Below are 6,000 nucleotides of genomic sequence, written 5' to 3'. Positions count from 1 at the left end.
TGCATCACAGAGGAAGGAGGCCCAGGGAGCCGCTGCAGAGTCCCTGCTCCCAGCCTTCCTGGGCCAGGCAGGGGCTTCTGACTCAACAGCTGACCGCTGGGCACTGACAACTAGAGCGGAACAAGGGGGAAACTGGCAGCTTCCTGGTGCTGACTCCATGAAGCACGCGGGTTGTGGTGGTTCCTTCCTTTGCAACCACTTTCCTGGAGGAGGTGAACATACAAAACTTCACAGGAAATTTGGGATCCAATATCTAAACACACGTTATGAGCAGAAGAGTTATTTTACTGTTGGGTTCTGTCCCGGCAGCCCTGGAGATCTTCCTCGGAAGATCTAGTTCTTCCCTGACATGCCTTCTGTTACTCACTGATCTCCTCAACACAAATACTGGGCAACACTTGGGGACATGCTCTAAAGGGACTTGGTGAACGTGGACTCCGGGAAGAGGAAGTAAACAAAGCAGAAGCAGGGATTTCTCCTGTTAGATAAAACTAAAACACACACGTGCCCATCAAATTGGAGAGAAGGGGGAAGACCAGCTGGGGACCTCGGGCCCAGGGGAGGCTCATGGCAGGTTCCACGGCTTTTCTTTTTTAGACTTAGGGACAGAGAAGCCTGCAAACAGTAGGCACAGACCAAAGAAGACCCAGTAAAAGCCTGCCCTCTCTCACCAGAAGTCAGAAGAGGGCAGCTTCACAGGACAGCAGGCTTGGGTTCAGCAACAGCTCTGAGGCCCCCCAGGAAGGCTGGGTCCACACTCATACCCATAGCAGGAGCCAAGCAGGGAGCCCCAAGTTCCACCCTCCACACTGGCACGAGGCACGCCTCCCCTTACCACCACCAGTGGAAGGGAGTCCTGGGCCCTGTCAGCAGATAGGCTGCTGAGGGCTCGAGACTCCCAGCTTCAGCTTGCAGCGTTCCACACTTCCGTTTCCATTTCTGCCTTATCGATAGACATATCTGATATCCAGACATCCGCACCACAAAGCCAGCTTCTAAGAAGCAGAAATGAGAGATCGTCCTGGGATGTGGCTAAGGAGCTTTAACTGGGCAGTTCTGCTTTTGGCACGATGTGGAGGTCTGCAGGACAGGTGGGCCGGGGCCTTCCACTCTGGCAGGCTCACTGCTGGGGCGGAGATGTTCTTCAAGTATCAGCCTGTTGATTCCTTGGAGAGGACCCAGGACAACCGAAGGGTCTCTCATGGAACCCCTGGAGAGTTCCCAGGGTAGGGGCCGCCTTCTTTCCCCTGACAGACATAAGATGAGGCTCCATCTAGGCCCCGGTACAAGCTCAGGGCAGCCTGCAGGTTGGCAGGCACAGGCCTTCATCTGCTCCAAATGCCGCTCCACAGAAGCGTGCTTCTCATCACACATAGCAGATGTGGGTCCCCACCAGCCTGGGGCTTCCTGAGGACCTGGCCATATCCCCAGTGCTGGCACATTCCAGGCCATGGGACCACCTATGGTCAGGGTCAGTGACTGTAAAAGGACAAGGAGGCACAGAAAATAAAGAAGATTCAAGTATTCTGAAGGTCAGACAGGGGTCACAGAGCCAGGGTGTCATGAGCCAGCTAGCCACTGACACAGACCAGACGTGTCAGTCTTTCCGCAGCGTCGGAATTTATTGAGGAACAGGAAATTCACAAGCTACGCCACTTTCATCAACTTTAATTCCCAAAAAGTGCTCGCGGTCCACGTGGTGTGGTGACCGAGGCAGCACAGGCCTCTATTCCGTCCTGACTCGATGACTGGCGTCTGCAGCGCTCAGGCCTCCCGTCCTACTTCACACAGTTACATGTCGTGGCTGGACGGGTCTGTGTTTCTACGTGGCTAAGGAAGGGTTCAGGGGCCACAGGGCTTCGAGGTGCCTACGGGAGCCAGGCAGAGAGCAGATACAAAGGGCCGCCGCCCGCAGTCAGATGAGACTAAGGACCAGCCAGAGGACTGAAGCTCTTCAGGGTGCAGAGCTGTCCAGGGTGTAGGACCTGTCCTAGGCAGCTTCCACAGGGCCTCCTCAGGCAGGGGCACGGCTGGGCTGCAGCCCCAGGGACAGTCAGGAGTTCCCCACCATGGTGATTCTCATGGGAGGCTCATGACAAGTGACCAGGTGACAGCGTCAGGGGCCGCCATGCCCAGTCTTGGGAGGTTCCTCCTTTCACCTGCCTCAGGCGAGGGCGCTGCATCTTCAGGTGGTCTGCTGTGTCTGATGAGCTCAGGGCCCGGTGTCTCTGATGTGGGGTGGAGACACCCGTGCGTCCGTGTGCCTCTGGTTTAATTCTGTGAGCTCACAGGGGTCCTGTTTTGTTAGTGTGACCACTTTATCCGTCAGTGTGTGCCTGGTGATTGTGCTGTGTGTGGGTCACTCCACCTGGCCAGTTCTGCAGGCCCAGCGTCTGTGGTCATCCACGTGCCCAGACAAGGCACTGAGCTGTCAGGCCTCAGCACTGGCACTTGGAAGTGGGTAGCTCAGGGCACACTGCCTCTGTACAGAGCTGGATAGCTCAGGGCTGGGCACGCTGCTGTGCACAGCCTGGAGGGTTCGCCACATAAGCCAAGGAACCTTGGTGGGAACAGGAGAGGGCACTGGGTGCGGGGTCAGGCCTAACCAGCTGCCCTGGCTGTGGTTCCTGTTTCTGGGCTGCAGGTGCCTCGCTGGTCTCTGCCCGCAGCACGGCACTGAGCGACAACCACTCTGATGGCTTCCTTTTTGTCCCACACATCTCCCTGCACCCTTGAAGGTGTTTGAGACACTTGGAGAATTTGTTCAGAGCAAGCAGCTTGCTCCAGGCTGTGAAGTGCAGGAGAGGGGACTCTGGATGCCCAGCAGCCCAAGCCTGCGGTCCCCCAAAGCAGTGTGGTCAAAGTCTTTGGAAGAAAGTCTCTTCCTTCACACACACGTGGTTCTTAGTCTTTCATTTATCCACGCCTCCACTGGCCCACAGGGATGCACACTAGTCACTGGAAGGGGATGATTACAGGTCTCCAGCATCTGCACAGCTCCCAGGGCTGGATCAGACGCTGGAGGGGGCATGCCCCCTCCAGGGGCACCAGCCCTGGGGCAGAGGAATCCCTCTACAAGATGCTGCTAGCAATTTGTGTATTTTTCCTTTGAAAGGAGCCAGGGCAGTTCTAAACGTCACTGCTGGGGACAGGCCCTGCCAGTGGGGAACCAGCACAAGGGGAGATCAACAGGTTCTTCAACGCAGTTGGTAGCCTTCATGGTCTCTGCGGCCCTGGTGAGGCCCGCTTGAGCGTGGCCTGTGACAGGAGCCGTGTGGGCTGAGGGCACAGAGGACCAGCAGCCCAGGTCACTCTGGCCTTTGCTCCAAGCCTTTCTGAGGGGAGTGGTCTGCTGGGGAGTGGAGGTGGGTGTCTGGAGGGAAGGAGAAGTTGGTCAAGACTGATGGTTCCCAGAACTTCACAACCACTCAGATGTGATCAACAGGCGGCCTCTCCCACTTTTGAATAATTCTTAACACTTTGGAAGAATGTGGACTCCACCTCCAGCCTCTGGCCATGCAGGCCAAAGGTGAAGCTGATTAGAAGCAACTTTGGAAAGGCACTGGAGTGTGTGGGCTGTGGAGCAGGCTGGTTAGAATCCTCCAGGATGACATCATTCAGCTCGAAACAGGAACCGAGAGCCTTTGTACAGGCAGCCATCGGTCCACCCTGCCCAATCCCAATCTTGTAGCTTTTTCTGGAAAAAATCTTAGCATCCAAAGGTCACCCCCATTATGAGGCGCAGGCTCACAAGGGCTGCCGGCCCCAACACTGACATCCCTGCGGGAGCCGGGACCCACAAGCACGTGGCCCAGCCTGCCGAGACACTTCCATTATCTTTCTGTTGGTCACTGAGCTGAAAGTCCAGGAGGGCAGGACAGCACTGTCCCTTTCACCCAGCACCTGGGGCAGTGGCTGGTGCTCAGGAAATGCTCAGGACTTGGGCTGGCTTCCTGTGGCTGCCACAGCAGATTACCTCTCACTAGGTGGCTTAAAGCAACAGAAATGTATTGCCAGAGTTCTGGAAGCCAGGAGTACATAGGGAGTGTTGGGCCGACTGGAGGCTCTGAGGAAGAACTGGTCCCAGGGCCTCTCTGCAGCTCCTGGAGCGGTCAGCAGCCCTTGGTGCCCTCCTGGCTGCGTCCCGCAGTCTCTGCTGCAGCCTTCTCTGTCCAGGTCTCCCTCTCCTTTCTCTTTTAAGGACACCTGTCATGATCGAGCTGTGCCATTAACACAGCTCAAACAAACACACTTGTGTCTTTCCACAATGTCAGAATTTATTGAAAAGCAGTAAATTCACAAGCTGCATCGCTTTCAGCAACTGCAATTAATACTCGCAGGCCACCTGAGAGCCATAAGCTGGGTGGTCCCAAGTTCTTTTATTCCACTTTAATTACTAGTATCTATATTTTGGTTAGCTTTTTGTCACTGCCACCACAAGACCTGATAAGAGTGTAGAGGAGGGAAAGCTCATGTTGGCTCTCGGCCTCAGAGGTTCAGCCCATGGTGGGCGACTCCACAGTTCTGGGCCCTGTGGGAAGGGGCAGAGCATCAGGGCAGAAGGGTGTGCAGGAGGGAAGCGCTCAGGACATGGCAGCAGGGAGCACACGTAAACCCCCAAGGCAGCTCCCAGCCCCCAGCAGCTCCCAGCCTCCACCTCCTCTGCCACACCCAATGCCTCAGGCTCTGTGCAGTTAGTCCATTCAAGGGGATCAATGCACCAATCTGATTACAGCTCTCCTAATCGAATCATTTCACCTCGCAAAATCCTTACATTGTGTCACACATGAGACTTGGTGGGGGGTGGGCACCTAAACCATTAGGTCTATAACCTCGAGTCACATCGTACTTTCACAAAGGCTAAGAAAGGATTAAGGTGGCCACAGGTTCAGGAGACCGAACTGAGAGCCCGGAGAACAGACACAAATGCGGAGTCTCTGGGGGTGGTCCGGAAGAACCTAAGAACCTGCTCGGGCCCAGAGCTGTCAGAGGTGGAGCTTATTCTAGGCCAGGCTCTGGAGGGATGGCTGTTCAGTGTCAGCCTGCAATGGGCCATGCCTGGTTGTCACAGGCAGAGAAACCTGCTGGGCTCAGGTCCAGAGACAGAATCGGCTTCACTGTGTGGTGCATTTCCTGAACAAGGCTGGCTGACGAGTGCCGGGGGAGGAGCCAGGTTGCTGGTCCATCTCCGATGTCCCTCTTTCCATGGGTCTCGGGTGAGGGGGATTTTCATTTGGTGGTGTGTGTGTGTTCAATAGGCTCACAGGGCTGGGTGCATTGGTGCATGCCTGTAATCCCAGTGACTCGGGAGGCTGAGGCAGGAGGATTGCAAGTTTGAGGCTGCCTCAGCCACTTAGTGAGACTCCAGGCAAGTTAGCAAGACCCTATCTCCAAAACGAAAACAGGCTGAGAAAGTGGCTCCGCGGTAAAGTGCCCCTGGGTTCAATCCCAGGTACCAAAATAATCATAGTGATAATGATAATAATGATAATAATAAGCTCATGGCCCTGATTTCTCTGCTATGGGATTGATACACCCATGCATCCAGGTGCTTCTGATCTAATTCTGATAGGGGACAAACACACGAATGGTGGGAACCTGGTTCTGTAAAATGGTCCGCTGTGCTGGCCACCACATGCTTTAATTTTCAAAAAGCAGTTTGCCCACAGCCCTGCCTGGCCTCCCTGGACAGAACATGCTGCATTGCTTAGCGAACTGCCCGTTACCTGCAGGAGAAACGCAGGCCTGAGAGAACTTCCACAGGGGGACACATGTGCCCTTCACAGACCAGACCCAGAACCCAGGGAGATGAGGTGACTCCCTTGACCATGAACTCTGTGAGAATAGGTTCCAGTTAGAACTGGTCAGCGTGGGCCAAAGTGACTGAGTGGTCATGGCTGCAGGGACTTGAAAGTCTGATGTCATCCTGCTGTCAGTGAAAAGTCAGGACCTGAACCTGGGAAGGACTCTCTGGAAACTTCTCTGGGACCTCCAATAAAA

This window comes from Sciurus vulgaris (assembly GCF_902686455.1).
Source record: "Sciurus vulgaris genome assembly, chromosome: 3".
Classification (NCBI taxonomy): domain Eukaryota; kingdom Metazoa; phylum Chordata; class Mammalia; order Rodentia; family Sciuridae; genus Sciurus; species Sciurus vulgaris.
The sequence above is the reverse complement of the archived record's forward strand: the minus strand, read 5'-3'. Positions refer to the sequence as shown.